Source organism: Amblyomma americanum, chromosome 3 (assembly GCF_052857255.1).
Source record: "Amblyomma americanum isolate KBUSLIRL-KWMA chromosome 3, ASM5285725v1, whole genome shotgun sequence".
Lineage (NCBI taxonomy): Eukaryota > Metazoa > Arthropoda > Arachnida > Ixodida > Ixodidae > Amblyomma > Amblyomma americanum.
Window position 1 is genome coordinate 198,105,108 of NC_135499.1, and position 19,377 is coordinate 198,124,484.

The 19,377-nt window shown below is 52.6% G+C and overlaps 1 protein-coding gene across 4 annotated transcripts in view; it reads left to right on the top strand.

Annotated features, from left to right (window-relative positions):
• Window positions 1-19,377, top strand: part of LOC144125822 (uncharacterized) — a 145,361-nt gene that overhangs the window by 55,390 nt on the left and 70,594 nt on the right. The gene's annotated exons all lie outside the window — the stretch shown is intronic.

Consider the following 19,377-nt stretch of genomic DNA (forward strand, 5'->3'; position numbering starts at 1 on the left):
AGACTTGTGAACAAAGGATAAGAACAAGAACTGTCTCACTCCGGGCGGACACTCGACTAACCCACTCGAGCTCGCTTCTCTCTCTCTCTCTCTCTCTCTCTCTCTCTCTCTCTCTCTCTCTCTCTCTCTCTCTCTCTCTCTCTCTCTCTCATTGTTGTGGCTTGGTGACATCTCAGTTTCACGCATTGGACTTCAATGCATCTGCTTCTTTGAGCACAGAACATTCATCCTTTGTAGTGAGCCCGTTATGCCTTTTCATTGCGCTTCGCTGATCTCGCTGCAATGGAATCTTTATTTGCCAGCAGAATCATGTAGTGCACTAAACGACAGTGTTACTGGTTTTAAGTGCTGCATTTGTTTGGTACGAAGTCATTAAAATGTTTTTTTTTTGTGTCCTTTCTGAGAAGCAAGTGAAAAATAACGATGACATTTTGTACGACTGGGGACAAACATCTGTTCGATATCTAGCTTGACTTATCTGTAAAATGCGCACCTCCAGCTTATGTGCAAATAAAAACCGGGACACGTAAAACTACCGAACTCGTTGAGTTTCGGCTTGGAGGAATGTGGCCAAGGTTCTTCTCTTTTCCTTTTGTCGCTTATATCTCCGTATGTGTAAAGCAGCGCATGATGCTTGGACAGAACTTGATTATTTGGAGGGGGCGTAAATAGAAATGGAGGGCCTATATTTTTTTTTCTTTTTGTCAGATTCGGGGGATGATGGAGAAGTGGGTTGAAGTTTTGTGTGTGTATGTCAAACCGTCGTCCCATGCGTTCCCTAAACCCGTGCGTTGTGAACACGAACGAACACTGAGCAATTCGTGCTCCTCTTTGTGACTACGTCGTCATTACATTCAGCTTCTTCAGGGGGGCTTCCTACTCTTAGTTTCGCTTGCAGAAAAGGCGCATTAAAGGCGTATAGGCAACAAATTTTTCCTTGCATGTTATTGTTTCGCTCACGACCGCTCAACAATTTATAGTTGAGTTTCTTCTTGATGCTGCCTGCTTCAGTTTCACCACCCAAACTATGACTGTGACGTATACAAATTGCTTTCTGTCATGCGAGGCATGAAAAGAACTGCAGCGTTTTCGCTATTGCGTCCTTTTTGCGCGCTTCAAGAGCTGGAAGGACAACGAACGACTTATCAGCGGTTATATCCTATACCCCAGCTTTTGTCCTGCCTCACGTGTCCTGGACACACCTTACACGTCACAGCTATCGTTCGGTTGATGAAACCGGAACAACATGCGAGAAGAAACTCAGTTATAAAATGTTTAACGGCCGTAGGCGAACACCACGTGGTGATCCACGTATTCTGCATCGTTGCAGAGAAGAAAACACGCAACTAAAATGAGAGGTCTGTAGGTCTTTTTAATGTGGCGTAATAATAATTGTTTTTTTGGGGAAAGGAAATGACGCAGTATCTCTCATATATCGGCGGACACCTGATCCGCGCCGTAAGGGAAGGGATAAAGGAGGGAGCGAAAGAAGAAAGGAAGAAAAAGGTGCCGTAGTGGAGGGCTCCGGAATTAGTTCGACCACCTAGGGATCTTTAACGTGCACTGACATCGCACAGCACACGGGCGCCTTAGCGTTTTGCCTCCAAAACGCTAAGGCGCCCGTGTGCTGTGCGATGTCAGTGCACGTTAAATATCCCTTAGTTGGCTTGTTTGGTGTTCTGTCATTCTTTTTATTTTTCCTGCTCCACCACGCGCCACGCCAAATGAAACAGTGGAGCACTCTGCCGTCTGTACACAATCGCAAGAGCAGCGCGTACGCTGGTCGCCGTCTGATAGTCGTGTTGACACGCCCAAGTGACGATAGCAGCGACATAAAAAAGTTAAATCATTCGTGGCCCTTTTCTTTTTTTTTATTTCTCAACACAGTCTTCCCCCTTTTATTTTTAAGTTTTCTTTCACATATAGGTGCACCCACGCATCCCACTGAGGCGCCTCTGCGTGTGACGTCATCGCGGGGGAACTGCGCATGCCAGTTTGTTGCAGCAGTCGCTGCCTCCGTAATGGTGTCGCTTACATTACCGCGCAGCGGCCGAGGCCATTATTCGGCACCGCTTAGCCGATAAGGGCACATTGGTGCGGCCCCAAGTGGAACAGAGATAGCGGCCAGAAAAGAACACGAGATTAGGCTCCCCTTGGGAGGGGGGGGGGGGGGGGGGGGGGGTACCTGTGTGCCGCTTCGCTCGCGCCGCTCATTTTCATGGCCGTACTCCTGTTCTCACCACTGACAGAGTCAGTGTTTCATATCCGTGCGCTTTGGTGGTTCTTAAGCATCCGGAGCCACCTGTACTGCCGACGAGCCTCAATAAAACGTCGTTCCGTGTATGTAACCGCGTGTATACGTTCCGTTCACGTCCGCGATTACAGAAACGGCGTCGCATACCAGAGCTAATTGGTTTTCGCTCACTTGCGGTGCTTCTGTGTCTCGCCTTGTGGCCGGTCACGCGTATCTTAGAAGAGACCCTGAAACGACGTTATGACATCGCGTTCAAGAAAAATATAACGCCCTTCATGCAGCACGAAGTCTCGCTCAGAGAGTCCGGCATTGCCTTGATGTATATACTTTGACGTCTGGAACAAAACACACCCCGTGGGTAGACTTCACAGTCGCGACGCGCGGTGAGGTCACATGTCAGATGTGTTTAGGGGAAATCCGTGCAAGGTGGAGCGGCTTTCTGACGAGTGAATAATTGCGCGACGAATCGACTGTAGAGGTAAACGCTCTGTCGACTGAGCGCCTGTCTGAGTTATTCGGTAAAGCGGTTACCTTAGCCTGGCTGCTATCCCAGTTTCCATTCATCCTCTGACCAAAGCATTTATCTTTTTTTTTTAAAGTTGGGAACATATTCGTTAGAGCTGCATAGCTTTTCGACGTAATCGTTTGGGTGGGGGGGGGGGGGGGGGGGGTGTCCCTATGCGGCTGCTGCCTGTGTGCATGACTCCTTGGTTAGTGTTCGCGTGCATACTGGAAGTACAAATACAAGTTTTTATCTCTTCACGTAAAAAAAAAAAACTTGTATTTGTACTTATCTCTTCACGTATCCGACCGGAGCGGCTGCGTTTTTATGGAGGAAAAACACTAAGGCGCCCGTGTGCTGTACGATGTCAGTGCACGTTAAAGATCCCCAGGTGGTCGGAATTATTCCGGAGCCCTCCACTACGGCACCTCTTTCCTTCTTTCTTTCTTCTTTCACACTCTCCTTTATCCCTTCCCTTACAGCGCGGTTCATGGTGTCCAGCGATATAATGAGACAGATACTGCGCCATTTCCTTTCCTCCAACACCAATTATTATTATCTCCACGTATGAACTGAAATGGCTGCAGAAAAAGGCTGCTTATGAAAACCGTGTCTTTCCAGCTGACCCATTCGTTTTGACAAGCAGATAATACGTAGAGTAATCGCACAAAAATTGTCGCCTTTATGTCGCACGTGGAGAAACTCATTAATTTAATAGGACGATAAAGCAGGCGTGTCTATTATTATTACTAATTTGATATTTTGATATAAGACAACCGCTGTTTACCACAGCTGAGACGAGTCGTGGGTACGTCCCATTCTTCCGAAGATCGTGTTGAATTTTGCCTTTTAACTGTGCCAGCTCTCGTAGAGTAAGTAGGTGTATTTTTCTGCAGCTCGGATTTAAATTCAACGCGGTTAAAAAACGTAAGCTGACTCGATCTGTCTTCATCGACGAAAACCGCACAGCCTTGTTATACATTTCGCCAGATCACAAGCCTCTGTAGCACACGCATGCCGTAATCTGTTTTCGTTGCGTGCAGGGCGAGCAGCAAAAGGCGGCTACGTGCCGATGGCCTCGCTAAAACGGGAAACAGAGGCGCTGGGGGAAGAGAGCGTGGATACTGTTAATAATAATAATAATAATAATAATAATAATAATAATTGGTTTTGGGGGAAAGGAAATGGCGCAGTATCTGTCTCACATATCGGTGGACACCTGAACCGCGCCGTAAGGAAAGGGACAAAGGGAGGTGCCGTAGTGGAGGGCTCCGGAATAATTTCGACCACCTGGGGATCTTTAACGTGCACTGACATCGCACAGCACACGGGCGCCTTAGCGTTTTTCCTCCATAAAAACGCAGCCGCCGTGGATACTGTTAGGAAGAAAAGGCAGTCCACTGATACGGCGCACCTTTCCATGCTCGGGCAAACAAGCAAGTGAATTGGAAAAGCAGAGGCGGCAACAATCGGGCTGTTACTGTTCGGGAAAAAAAGAACAAAAAAAAACACAGTTGGTAGGACAAGGAGCATCCTTCTGGCTTCGACAACGCAATTGATGTTATATCATTTCGGCTGCCACGGGGGGCCTGCAGCAGCTAGCTCGTCGAGTGTAAAACAGATTTATATTTGCTCCGCCTGCAGCCTGGTAGTGCTGAGAACGCTAGTTTCTCTGTCGGCCTTTCTCACAGCCTCTTACGAAAAAAAAAGAAAACAGTTTATCAGAACAGACTGCGACTCCCGATTCCATTGTCGGCGACGTGCGCAGCGTCCGTAACGTGCTCTGAACAGGGGTGTATACCGCCAGTGCAAAACGTTCCATTGTTTTCTCGCACTGCTAGCGACGCCTTCAGCTCTCAATTATGGGAGCCTGAGCAGAGACCCGTTAAACGCAGCTAACTGCGGGGCACCGGCCGCCTTTTAGGGGCACAAAAATGCGCGATGATAAAAGACCTCCCAAGCGCGAACCGTGTTCCTGTACCAGTACTATACTTTCGCTTTTTGTGTCGCTCTCTGATTATTTTAGTGAAACAAAACCGACGTCACAAGCGACTGAGGTCGGTAGCGCGTTTCCAATTTCTTCTTCGCAGCTCAACCGCAGAATTGAGGGTTGGGCCGCCGCTCGAGTGTCGCACATTCTGTGCGCAGAGTACCGTTGGCTGATCGCTGTAACGTGCGTATGTGTACTGCTCGTCCTCGGCTCCCGAGCGCCCCCTGCGCACGCGGGGAATCGGCTCAGATGTCGCGGCGGTCGTTGCACCGCTAAACTTTCGAAGCGCGCACGGGACAAGTCGGCGCTCCACGAGTGCATCGCGCTAACGCCGTCGAAGGCCGGGCGCATCCTGCGGCGCGTAATAATCGGGAGCCGCCGAATTCTTTCCCTCTCTCGAGGCAGCCAGCGTTGGTTCGCCCTCGGGGATCGCTCTCGATCGCTGGAATCCGCGCCTCTCGCGTCTTCGCTCTCCTTTCTGTCGCGTGTCCTTGTGTGTGCCCGACCTTTCGCGTGGGGCCTCCCACCGGGATTCCCTCGCTCGCTGGTGGGATATCGTCGCACGCTTCTTGGCGTCTCCCTGTCTGCGCGCTACTTGGTGGGAGCCCTTACAAATATTTCCTTAGACATTCCATATAGACTGTCCATTGACTTCTGTCTATAAAGTCTACAGACTCTCTATAGACAAACCCTAGAGAACAGGGCCGCCGCGGTGGCTGAGTGGTTACGGCGCTCGGCTGCTGGCCCGAAAGACGCGGGATCGATCCCGGCCGCGGCGGTCGAATTTCGATGGAGGCGAAATTCTAGAGGCCCGTGTGCTTTGCGATGTCAGTGCACGTTAAAGAACCCCGGGTGGTCGAAATTTCCGGAGCCCTTCACTACGGCATCTCTCATAGCCTGAGTTGCTTTGGGACGTTATACCCCCCTTAAACCAAACCTAACCCTAGAGAACAATCTATAGGCAAAACAATTTCTATAGATAGTCAATCTACAGATTTACGGCCGTACACTTTTAGTGGACTTTTGTCTATAGACAGTAGTGGAGGGCTCCAGATTCATTCTCGCCGCCCGGGGGCCTTTAACGACCGCTGACATATACCACAGTACACAGGCGTATTTTTCATTTTGCCTCCATCTCCGGTTGAACCCGCGTCCTCGGACTTGGCAGCCGGGCAGTCCAACGTCGAAGCCGCTGAGCCACTGCAACGGGCACTGCAACCCGAGGGCGCGTTGGTACCGCAAGGCGTGAACTCGATTTGGGACGGGCAGTTTTCGCTCTTTACTCGACGGTGTCTCCTTGTTGCCCTGGTGCTCCTGATTCCATTGTTGGGGACGCCTGGCTCTCGGGCCAGTTTGCATACACGCGCTCGTATCAAGTATGCGGGGCGAGACTCATCCATGCGCGATAATTTTATACGTCCCTCGGAACCTGAATCAATAAGCCTACGCAGGGCACGAAACGCAAGACCTGGCTTTCCCTCGGTAAGGCTGTCGTGGCCACTGTTTTACTTATTTGTGGCGAACGGTCTCCTCGGTTTTTATACATCTTTTCACGCGCTCTCGCCCCGTTTAAAAAAAAAAATTACGTGAGATGCCTTGCCAGGGTGCCTTATACAAACTGACCCGCTCTCGTGTGTTCTGCATGCACATGCCTCGTCGTGTCCCAGTGCACGCGTAATCGCCCGGCGGTTGCGAAAAGTGATCCCCGCGGCGGCACTGGAAAGCGCAGCGACGCAAATGAAGCTCGCAAGCAGTAATGGAGAGGGGGGAGGGGGGGGGGGGGGGGGGGGGGGCTGTGGCGTGCGATCGGCGCGGTGATATTGCGCGTGCCAGCGCTCTGACGACCCAGGGAGACCGGCCCTGCGTGGCAGGCAGGAAGGCACGCGTGCGCCTGCTTGCGTCGAGAGAACCTGCCGCCGCCGAACCGTGGCTGCGCTAGTCTGCTCGGGTGCTTAGCCTGCGCGTGCCAGCGTAAGTACTCGGGTAAATGCGGGCCCGCGAAATGCGGCTGCGGTGCGCAGAGTTGACTGTCACGTGACCGGTGGGGAAGTTATGAGGCTCGGTCAATACTCGAACCCTGCCATGGGGTAAGGAATGGAGGAGCGGGTGGGAGTGGGGTCCATTTCGACCGAATTCAGTTCAACTCGCACAAAAACAGACACACGCTCTCCTGATTGGCTGAGGAGGTTTTTTCTAGGCTGCACTGGAGTTCGGTTCTTCGTGCATCCCATACTGACACATGAACGGGGTTTGCATCGACCAAGGGTCAAGGTTCTCTTCTCGCGCCAAGATCGGGGTGCTGTCCAATTTCTGAGTACGCTCTGCGATAGCTGAGCCTGGGGCTGCGCTGTGGGCGTGCGTTCTTGCAGTGGCCGTCGCTGTCGCAAGGGCCACGATGTGAACGGGTTTCGCCGGCGCTGATCAGGAGACGGCGCAACGCGATACTGGCGCCGTCGTAATGGAGATGGTGTTTCCGTAGCGTCGGCTAATGCGGGGCGCTGCAGCGTTCCGTGCGGATGCAGCGCGCTCTCGGCCTCTCAAAGCCGATAGCGACCCTGTCTGCTGGACTCTGTGCCAGGTTTCCGTTTCTCGAGACGGTCAAGCAGGGGACCGCCACCATTTCACAGCTGCTTGTTACCGCGGTAACACGGAATGGAACCGTCAGTTTGCACGCACTGAGATGGAAGACGTTTCGCGCGTATTATTCGTCCAGGGTTAAAGTGTTCAGGAAAGAAATAATTGCGCTTGTCACTCATAAGAGCAGTTCTTGCTTCAATGCTCACAATTCGTTTCCTCTCATATTGCCGAAATCTGTGCCTCCCAAACTTTATGTACGTACTTATTTCTTAATTTGAATTTCTTCGCTGTGCACAAGGGACGCCCCTTGTGATATACTATCGCGTTTGCAAGCGTCCATTGGTTTTTCGAGCCCGTTTACGCGATGCGTGTATGAATGTAGAGGGTTATGTCGGTGGTCGCTTGCGTGTCCGTGTATGCACTAGTTATTTTAATGCGTTAGCATTAGAAGCCCAGTCGTGAAGAAAAGGCAGCGTCTGGTATGGTGTCGTGTACACCAACTGCCGCGGTTGGCAGGTGGCAAAGCCGAGAAAGGGGAATCCCCTTATCCACTTGTAGGGGACAAGAGGGAGAGGCCGGAGGGTAGTTGCCCCGGGAAGACCCCTCCCCCGAAAAAAAAGAAAGTAATTAAAGAAATGATTTTGCAAATGTGGTAACGACTTCGAACGACTCAGCAAAAATGAAAATGTCTAAGAATGACTCAGCAAAGAGCAAAGCAAAGTTGCTCAGCTGTTTTCTCAGCAAAGTTGAGCCAAGAACCTTTATTAATGAGCAAAAAAAAACATGACAAAGTATGTAAGAAAATACGAAGAGAAAAGAAGAAAAGCAATTAAAAACAGGGAGACCTAATGCAGACGCACTGCCATCGCATAATGAACTCGCCAATTCGTTTTCTAAAGCGAAAGCTTTACTACGCCAGCCAGCGAGCCATTTCGGCTCGTGCCGCCGCGGTGGCTGAGTGGTTACGGCGCTCGGCTGTCGGCCCGAAAGACGCGGGTTCGATCCCGGCCGCGGCGGTCAAATTTCGATGGAGGCGAAATTCCAGAGGCCCGTGTGCTGTGCGATGTCAGTGCACGTTAAAGAACCCCAGGTTGTCGAAATTTTCTGAGACCTTCACTACGGCGTCCCTCATACCCTGAGTCGCTTTGGGGCGTTAAACACCCATAAACCAAACCATTTCGGCTCGTCGCGCACTTCAGCCGTATTTGGCCGACGAACCATCTTGAGCCGCCGTTGCCTAGCAACGCCGCAGCCGCGCTCCAACAGATGGCGCCGCTGTCGACGCCGCTCGCTCCACCAGGGGCCGGATTACGCAACTATCAATTAGCAAAGTTGTCAAAAACTTGTCAAAAAGGTGTCAAATAGCCTCGCTCCTATTGGTCGGTCGTGGCCGGCGGACATTTTTTTTTTTTGCGTCATGGGTGGCTGCAGATTACGCCACGGATGTGGCAGAAGTGATAACGTCGCACACTTAATTATTCAGGCGCTAATTGACAGTTTTTTGTGACAGTCTCGAGGCGGTCAAGTTTACCGTTGCGTTTTTGACAGAAAGTGGCGGCGCTGTACGCGGTGATACGACAGGCGGCTGCGCTGGCGCGAGAACGGCGAAGGAGAGCGCACGAAGACACGTTTGATTATGTTTGACTCGCCGGACAAGCTGCTTCGACGCCTCTTTCGACTGGAGAAGCAGACTGTGGAGTGGCTGTGCGACGAAGTCGCCGATGAACTGGGAGGCAATTTGCTTGCGAGCACGCTGTCGGTGCGGCGGCAGGTGTTGTGTGCACTGCGGTTCTTTGCTGCCGGCGGCTTTCAAGCTGCCGTTGGTTACGAGGCGCACGTCGGCATCGCACAACCAATGGTGAGCAAATGCGTGCGGCAGGTGTTGGAGGGAGGCATCTGGTAACTTAGCGCGCAGAAGGGCCGGGTTCCCGCGGTCACCTCTGTAATAAAACACGCTTATGCTGGCAAAGCATTTTTTTCCAGCAAATCGCACTTCGTGGTCGTCTTGTGTTTCCCAAGGAAAAAGAAACAGACAACCAGACATCACATACTGCAACACCGCACCTTTTGGCATTTTTGTCATCGGTCGAAAGAGCCGAAAAACACAGCCTTCAACAAGTTGTCTTCGTCGATTTCATACCAAGTGCTTCTTGCAAGTTCGCTCGGTAGGCACGTAGCCTTCACTGCATTCGTTCAAATTTTTCTGCACACTTAGGTCAACCGCTCAGTTGCTTTTTTTCACACGCCGCGCAAAAAACAATAGCACGTCGTGGAATCGGCTGCTTTCGTACACAGCGGCTTGACGTTTTACCGCCATCAGCGCATCCCCGCGGCAGCAAAAGTTACCCACCAGCAAATTTAAAAGTACATCTTCGAACGCTTTTTGTTTTGCTTAATATTTTCCAACTTTAAACACAATGTTTTGGCAAAATAAAATATTAGTTAATTTTATTGCTGCGTATTTCTTAAGTCATTTTACAAAAATTTAGCGGACAGCGCCTCGCCGTGCAAATAAATGCTCTCGGGGCGCCGGCCTGCTGTAATTGGCTGATTCCTTGTTGCGTCAAGCGGTGACGTCACATTGTTTCGTCATTTTGACGTCACTGTCAATAACCTTTGACAGAATTTGTGGCAGTTGCGTAATACGGCCCCCGGTGTGCTCCGCTGGGGTAGAGGGAAGAGGAGGTGTCGCCTCGCGGGGTGTATATATATATATATATATATATATATATATATATATATATATATATATATATATATATTATATGTGTGTGTGTGTGTGTGTGTGTGTGTGTGTGTGTGTGCGCGCGCGCTTCGCCTCAATGTATTGTAGTCGTTAATGAGAGCGCGAAAGAGGCAGCAACGACAGAACGAAGCGAGGAAGGGACAACGCGCTCAAGAGATGCCAGAAGAGCGCGCCGCGCGACTCCAGGAGCGTCGTAACGAAGACGCGACTAGAAGTCGTGCCACGTCCCGGAGTGACTCGTCAACTGCGCAAGAGACCGGTTTGAGTTCTCGAGAGCGTCGGAATGAGACGCTGCGTAGACGACGTTCCGAGGAAAAGAAGCTTTCGCAATTCAACTAGGGTTAACCACGGCCAATTTTTTTTTTTTATTATTCGCTAACGGCTCCGAGCTTTCAGGTTCCGCTAAAATTGTTCGGTCTCGTTTCGCATTGAGAGCCGCGAGCACGTGTTTCCTTCTACGTGACGATCCATGGCGCTGATGCGGAGGGCGTGTAGGTGCCCAGCGAGTGAAGACACACCGTGGCCGATGCTAAGAGTCGCGACAGTTGCCGGCGTTTTATATAGAGTGAAGACACACCGTGGCCGATGCTGGGAGTCGCAACAGTTGCCGGCGTCTTCCTACCCCCTATCCCAAACCCCACCCGAGAGGACCTTAACGCAGCGTGCCCGGGCTGCGGCAACCGCCAATGGGGTGCCTGACTAGGCATCCCCACCTAGTGGTTGTAAGGGCGTGACCCTTCAGGTCACGGACCCCAACACCTCTCTCTATAATTAATAAATGTTTTTACCACCACCACGACCACCGTCTTATACAGGCGGCGCGCACACCTCCATTGGTGTAGAGTCACTGGAAAAGTGACTCTACATTGGTGCCTGTATATGCCGCGTGCAAAAGAGGCGCGAAACGTCCCCGCGCCGCCATTGGGTTCCAGTAGTCGCGTACGGAAACCTCCGCAGCCCTGTCGCGCGCGCCCTGCACGTCCTCCCGGAAGCCTTTCGCGTGGCGAACGGAGAAAACTGTCGGAAGCTGGCGCCGTGCTTGGCCGACCGCACTTATTGGTGTTCGCAAAGCCGGCGCCGGCTCGGTGGTGCATTTTGCTTGCGTGCAGTCGTCGTGCTCTGGCCTTGCGCAAGTGGAGTCGCGGAGCGCAGAAGTTGCCGAAGACTGTGGCGAGCGCCTAACGAGATCACCACCGGGCGCAGGTGCCTGCGTGCGATCGTGCGCGCACCGCGCGCGGGTTATGCCGCGCCATGCATTTGGCGACCCACGCACTAGACGATTTCGCTCCCAAGAGAGTACAAATCAGCTTGTCCCTAGACGAACACCCATTATCACTTTGTGGGTGCTGCGAAAGGGTGCAGAGATCAGCACCCTTCAAGAAGGTTGCACCGCGTGAAAGTTTAGAGGGTGTGCATCAATCCAAGGCTTTTGCTTCATGGGTGAATCAATGTGGAGCACCCTTGCAACATGCATTCGTAGAGGTGTTATAGAAAAGTAGTACGGTGCAACCATTATGCCCTCTAAAGTATAATGAAGTGCACCCCTTTTTTGGCACCCAATAGGTTTCCGTCTGAGGACAAGCTGATTTGCTCCCTTATGGGTGCGAAAATGTTTAGTGTGCACCTGCAGAAACGGAAAAGCAGTGAAAGTACAACTCACAGTCATAAGAACACAGAGGCAGAATACATCTTAGGTTACCTCAGATGGCAATGGAGTTAGACGACCTAGTTTCAAAGCACCTGACAAATTGAAAGACAGACAGGATACTGAGCGTCACGCAAGAGAAAAGAACAAGGCGAATTTCACGGTGCAATCCATAATGCATGAGGTCGCAGTTACTGTATAACTAGCGTATTTACCGCAAGATGGTGCTGCTCTCGAATAGCAGCATCAGGACCGCGCGGTATAATAGTCCGCAACCTCTGCGTTTTGTTGTGCGCGCTGTTTTGCCTTCTTTCCAAGAGAAGTAAAACTTCTTTGAACTCATGTCCTAAGTGCAGGGCATGGTTATTTTGAAGCAACCGTGAATAAGTAGCAATGGTCATGCATCCCGTGCGCTATAAACGCACGCCTGTGTGTTACGGTCTCGGGCTTTTAGCCCTACGGTGGGCGACGGTTTGCAATCTTCCGTTGGCCATTACGGCGCTCGCCGGCACCTCTATATGGCACCGCAGCGGTGGCCAAGTGGTTGGCATCTGCCTCGCATGCGGGAGGTGCGGGGTTCGATCCCCAGTGACGCCGGGTACTCACCGGTGACACAATGGGTACAAGCTTTCCCCTGCCTGGTTCTCGGCTTATTTGGAGTGAAATGCTTGGGAAACGGGTCTTTGACCCCACCTTGAATAATCGGAGACACCTTGTGCCATGGCGCTCTTTGGCCACAGTTGCCCTTGCGCCATAACAGTCCACCATCATCATCATCATCACGACATTTATATGGGCAGTGTATGTGCACCAATCCCCCTTGTCTGGTGGTCGGCGCCGTCGCTTCCTACGTATGCGAGTAGTCTTCGCACCTTTGTGTTGCTGTCTTACCGGGTGTACTGCTGCTCGACGCGTTTCGGCCCCGCTGTAAAAACGCGCTGTTATTTCCTTTTCCACAGCTCGGGTGTTGTAGCTGCGTGTATAGCTCGCAGCGGCCTTCCTGCATCTCCGTCCGGCCATCTCTTCTGCGAACCAGTTTGCTGCGGCCGGGATCTTCGCCGAGATCAAGGACGTTAGCCGCAATGTGCATATATATATATGCTGCTCGTGTGAAAAAATGCCATCGCTCCACGCGCTCGTCTCGCTCGTCCGATCTACCGCGAGCGCCTTCCCTTTTCCTCGGGACATTGCTGTCGCAAGCTCGCGTTCGCGTCGCGCGCTTAATTTCCGCTTTTTTTCTCTTCTCGCTGGAAGCTGAGAACTGCCCGGGCAGCAGCGGCGCCAGACGGCACGCAAGCTGGGTGTTGGGCGCCCTCTCTTGCTTTGCGTGTGTTTTTGTGTGAAATGCCGTTCACGCCGCTCTGGCAGTCTGCAGACCTGGTTCGCTTCGCTCAAGCGCTCACCTCACGCGCTATATAGTTTCGTTTTTGTACGGGAAGAAGCACCTGTTTACCCCGGGCTTTGGAAAACGGCTTTTTTTCTCTTGGTTTCGAAAACTGATATGGCATCATCTCGCCAGTGGCTTGCAACTCCTCCCCATTGGCGCTGCACCACCAAGCAGACTGTGGTAATTTAAAGTTAATTAGTTAATTTCCGTTAATTGGCTACCTATTTGGTGCGAATTTTGTGCTAACTGACGTGAACGGCGGCCGACACTTGGTTCCTGAAAAGATTTTTCATTCTATCTCGAACTCACTATATTCAAGAATTTTTGAAAATGTTCGCCGATGTTCGTCTTGGATGTATTAAGCAAGATTATCCGAGGTGAGCTGTGACCCTCTAGCCCAACAACAACAAACAAGTCCTTTCAGGCACCGAGGGCACGCCTTTCGCTGCTGCTTCACACCTCTCTCCGCGACGTTTGTGAGAAGGAAGATGGGGGAAAGGAGGCCGACAGCCAAAGCTTGCGCTTTCTGGCGATGCGGGTGCAGAAGAAAAAAAGTGCTCTCGGGGGCTGTTCTTGAGACCGCCGCAACAACCGCCTCCTCCACTTGGAGCAGCTGAGCGAAGCTGCTCTAGCTGATAAACCTCTGCGCACGCGGCCGGCAGCGCAGCAGGATAGATTGCAGCTGTCCACACGGCAGTTGCGCACCCGGCAGTGTTTCAACGAGTACCCGGAACGATGGAGAGGACGAAAAAAACGATGATGGCGTCAATGAATTCGCATGCGCATCTGATTTATCCTTGTCGCAGCTCGCTGCATAGCCACCAGCCTTGTGCGCCCTTTGCGTAATGCGCCTCTATGCGTGCGCGCGGAGTTGGTACCGTGAACGATGTATGGGACCCGGCAGAGGAGATTCGTCTACACACTGTGCTCGTTGCCGACGTGACCACTGGATCTATCCTTTAAACTGGTTACTGTTGCAATGCATATTTATTAACACCTCTGTGGAAACAGGCTGAAGTCGCGCTTTTTTTTTCTTCGTCCAACTGTTACGTCGCATTTCCCTTCCCCTTAATCGTCAGAGTAAAGAGGTGTTGACAGACAAGCAGGCAAAAAATTGGCAATGGCTTAGCTCAGCTATGCCAGGATATACGTAGCGAGCGCTGTAGTTCTCCGCTGGTTACGCATGTTGTCGAGTTTGTTGTGACTAAAATGTGAAGCGTTGAAGAAGTATGCGGTGAGACACATTGTTTATTTATTCAATTGTTTTGACAGAGATAAACACTGCCCGATGATTGGTAAAGTAACACGCAGTTTTCTCAATGCTGCCTACACAATGTTTAGACTGGTTGCTTTCTCTCAGATACACAAGGTCAATCCTTCCGGTCCAGGATCCGGAGTACCCAGGTTCGAACCCGACCGGGGCGGCTGCGTTTCGATGGAGGCGAAACGCTAAGGCGCCCGTGCGCTATGCGATGTCAGTGCAAGTTAAAGATCCCCAGGTGGTTGAAATTATTCCGGAGCCCTCCACTACGGCACCTCTTCTTCCTTTCTTCTTTCACTCCCTCCTTTATCCCTTCCCTTACGGCGCGGTTCAGGTGTCCGCCGATACAGTGAGACAGATACTGCGCCATTTCCTTTCCCCAAAACCAAATTTTTATTCCGGAGCCCTCCACTACAGCACCTCTTTCTTCCTTTCTTCTTTCACTCCCTCCTTTATCACTTAATTTACGGCGCGGTTCAGGTGTCAAACGATATAATGAGACAGATGCTGCGCCATTTCCTTTCCCCAAAAACCAGTTATTATTCATAAAACGCCCGTTCACTTTGATGCGTTAAGCGGAACGGTAGGTTGTCATCCATGCGACGCCTGCCGTGGAGACCCAAGACCCACACCGCGGACCGCGGCCGTAAGATTGAAATTGTTTTGGGGGAAAAGAAATGACCCAGTATCTGTCTCACATATCGGCGGACACCTGAACCGCGCCATAAGACCCGCCGCGGTGGCTCAGTTGTTAGGGCGCTCGGCTACTGATCCGGAGTTCCCGGGTTCGAACCCGACAGCGGCGGCTGCGTTTTTATGGAGGAAAAACGCTAAGGCGCCCGTGTGCTGTGCGATGTCAGTGCACGTTAAAGATCCCCAGGTGGTAGAAATTATTCCGGAGCCCTCCACTACGGCACTTCTTTCTTCTTTCACTCCCTCCTTTATCCCCTCCCTTGCGGCGCGGTGCAGGTGTCCAACGATACATGATATAGATACTGCGCCATTTCCTTCCCCCAAACCAATTATTATTATTATTATTATTATTATTATTATTATTATTATTAACCGCGCCATAAGGGAAGGGATAAAGGAGGGACTCCGGAAGAAAGAGGTGACGAAGCGCGCGGCGCACCCACTCCTCCTGCCCGGTTGCCATGGTAACGGCGCATGCGCGCAACTGGTCTCTCGTGTGTACCGCGAAATGCTCGACTGGTAGCCTAGTGTAGCTCCCGCTGCAAAAAAAAAAAAAGGAAGCAGTGCAAAGGACGCGCATGGTGATGCTAGCCCGTGCTTCGTTGGTGTACCTCGCAAAGATCACGGAAGCGGTTTAGATAGACGCCGTACTTCCGCGATTTTATTGGGGCGACTGTGCTGTTCGCCGCGGCCGTTGTGAAGGCGTGAGCGTATTATTCGGTGCGCTTCGTATAAATGATCCCTCCTTCCTGCACGCGTCACGAAGTTGCGTCAAGTGTAGCGCCATAACGAGGTCATTAACGTTAAGGCTTCATTATCCAGAAAATCTGGTATGGGAAATTGGTTGTTTTTTTTTTGGGGGGGGGGGGATGGAAATGGCATAGTATCTGTCTCACATCTCGGCGGACGCCTGGACCGATCCGTAAGGGAAGGTATAAAGGAGAGAGTGAAAGAAGAAAGAGGTGCCGTAGTGGAGGGCTCCGGAATAATTCCGACCACCTGGGGATCTTTAACGTGCACTGACATCGCACAGCACACGGGCGCCTTTTTGTTTCGCCTTCATCGAAACGCTGCCGCCGCGGTCGGGTTAGAACCCGAGTGCTTCTGCTCAATATACGAGCGCCTTAACCAGTGAGCCACCATGCATGCTTGCTGAGTTTCTGCGTCTTCCTTCCGTAGCAGAGAGTTGCAGCTAGGAAGCTGTTACCCGTGGGAGACAGAGCCGTCGTGTCACAGGCGTTTGAGCCTCGTCTGCTCCCCGCCCCCTCTGTTTCAGCTCGGCATCTTTCGCCGGTGTCAACTGCACTGCGCCTGGCCAGCTTATGATGGACGAGGCGTCACGTCGTCCGGTGTGAAAAACTCCGCGCCGCACCAACTTGGCTCATCGTGGTGTGCGCTTGTGCAACGTTGTTGCGCCTGGGGAGCATGCGCTGATACGTTTCTGTCGGCGAAGAGTGATTGATTACGCTTGACCTCGAGCGCTGATTTGCAGCGATGGAAGCCGGACGAGCACTGTGGTCTGGCTTACCGGAATCGTCGTGTGCGCGCTCAGCGAACACGAGCAGACAGGCGTGCGGCCCGTGGTGGACGCGCACCGGGGCCGTGGATGCGACGCGAGCCCGCCGAATCCACGGTAGCGCGATTCACGGGCGCCGCTGTTTTTTTTTTTTACCCGCTTCACGGTGTTGTCGTCGTTTAGCGTTTCCGCGATTCATCTTCGGTGCGCTGCTGCTGGGGGCTGGCTTAGTTTGTGCAGAACCGACGATTCGCGTGTGAAAGATAACACTCGATAAAACTGGCGCCATGATACGTGTCGTCCTCGATCTTTTGTAGATGTCAGGTTAGGTGCAGCTGAAAGGCTCGAACCATGTATCGATGTTGGTGCGACTTGAATGTACTACAAGGTATAGCTGTAGGCGCTCGTTGCGTGCAGTCAGTCGTGTGGGCCATTATGGTCGTGGTTTAGGGTAGCCGGTGGTGAAACATATAATGAGGATTGCACATCGCTGGAGTACAAATCGTCCCGTGCCTCCTCCTTGTGTCCACCCGCGCTATGTAATCCTACGTGCGGACCGCGCGATTTAAATAGAACCGAGCATAGATCTGAAGGAATGCGCGCTAAGGACCCACCAATACGAGAAAAAGTATGGCGGGGCAGGAAAAAATATTGGAAAATAAAATGCCCCAGCTCGCCACCAATAAGACAGCAAGAGACGGACGTCACGGCTTGCGCTCTGTGTATCCTCGGCGTAAATTTGCGCGCCAAGTAGTTCCCGGTTTGCCACCCTTTCGCGAAAGAAGAGTTTGCGAACGCTGGCGCAATTGCGCTACTTTCTCGAGGGGCCCGGCGTAAGTTCCCCTTTCGCTTCGCAGCAGCGCGCCTCTGTTGTGACGCACAGTCGAGCCGTTACTGCGTAGAGTATCGCGTGTCGCCGGAGCCGCCCAGCGCAACGCAGTGGCCGCGCCCGAGCGCGCGCTCCGGCGGGGAGACCGCGTCTGTCGTCTCGGGCGTCACGCGAATATAGCACTGCCGCCGTCGCCCCCGCTGTAGTACGGGCCGGCTTCCCGCGGCGGGGGGGAGAGAGAGGAGGGTCGTTGCAAAACGGACCCTGCCAATAGTGCGTCTGAGCAGAGGCCGCGCGTCCTTCGAAAATAGACGCGGCATTTTGCTTCTTCGTTTCGTGGGTGTCTTTCTTCTGACCACGAAGAACTGCGCTGCTCCTCTCGTCGGCCGACTGTCTGCGCACCCCCCCCCCCCCCCCCCTTCGCCCTCTGTCTGTGTGGGCGGGCGACGGCACCGAGGTCTGGGTTTGCCCGCGAAACAGAGTAGGAGACGCACGGCGCCCCTCCGTGGTTGAACGGAGCAGCCAGAACCAGTGCTCGTGGAACACTGTGTATTTGAGTTCAAAAACAGTGACGTCACCGGGAACGTGGTCGTCGAGTTTCTCGCATGTGATGAGCAACACTCCGCTGTCGGCGCGGAGGTGCTGTTCATTTCTCTCTGTTGTGGACGAGATTATGTCTCGAAAGTGAGCTGGAAATGTGTGCGTAACAGCGTAGCGTAACGCACCGTGGCACTACAAACCGGTTCGTCCTTGTTGCCGGTTCTGGCCAGCTCTCAAAGGCACCGTTAATCATGCTCGGTTTGTGCTGACCAGTTTCTTTGCATCGCCAACCAGTGTACGTGTGTCCACATTTCCGAAGCAGTAATGGCGGCGGCCGGGAGGTGCACGAGATGGTTGTTCTGTGCGCGATATCCTTGGCCGCGATTCGATACGTCGCGTTCCGTCGCCGCGCGCTCGAAGGTGATGGAGCACCGCACTGTGGCTCCGAGGAGCGCTGGCCGCCGCCGCCTCAAGGCCTCGCTACCACCCGGAGCCTGGGGGCCGCCGGTGTCTGGGGCTAGAGCTGTGGAGCACTCGCCTCTGTCCTATCTCTTCATTGAACCGAGGACGTGCTGCCGTGGATTCGGTTGTTCCCTTACAAAAATTTCTTTAGACGGTCCATAGACTTCAGTCTATAAAACTCCATCGACTCTCTATAGACAGACCCTAAACAAGTCTATAGGAAATACAAATCCTGTAGTCAGTCTATAGACAATCTATAGATATATGGTCATACACTTTATTAGACGTTTGTCTATAGGCTATGAATAGACAAAAATAAATATCTATAGGAAGGCAATAGAGTCTATGAGAAGTCCAGAGACTGTCTATAGATTATTTCTGTAAGGTTTGGCACGGGTGGTTCTTAGCGTCAGAGCAATAAAACTCCATGCTGCTTGAGGGTCGGATCCCGGTGAACTGGATAGCCCATCGCTTTAGCTTGCGTTCCCAAGGGCGCGGCACGGGCAGCCCACTTTCAACGCCATGCGTTGGCGATGCAGTGCGTGACGGCACGCTGGCCCCATAGACGCCTTGAAGCAGTCGTCCCTTGGCGTCCAACCAGCCGGCCGTGGAACCGCTTTTGCGTCGGCCGGCGCGCGCTGCGATACCTGCCACCGACCCGCGCTGCTTGGAGCCGGGCCAAGTGGCGCCGACTTCACCTGATGTTGCCGGAGCACCCGCGTCGGCCCGTGCTTTCTCCCCCTCTCTCGTCGTCCGTGAAAATGACAGCGCGAAGGCACTGTAAGATGGGCGAGGAATAGTGGCGCCTGTATCTAGCGATTGCGGTCGATCCCACTGGTTCGTCGTGGTTGGCGAACGTTTGTGCAGCCGGTGAGCGCTGTCTAAAGGCGGAACCGCATGGCGCGTTTTCCGCGAGCGAAAAACGCGACGCGCGGTGAACGCCCGCGTTGCCGTCAACGCGCGAGCACCCGAGGG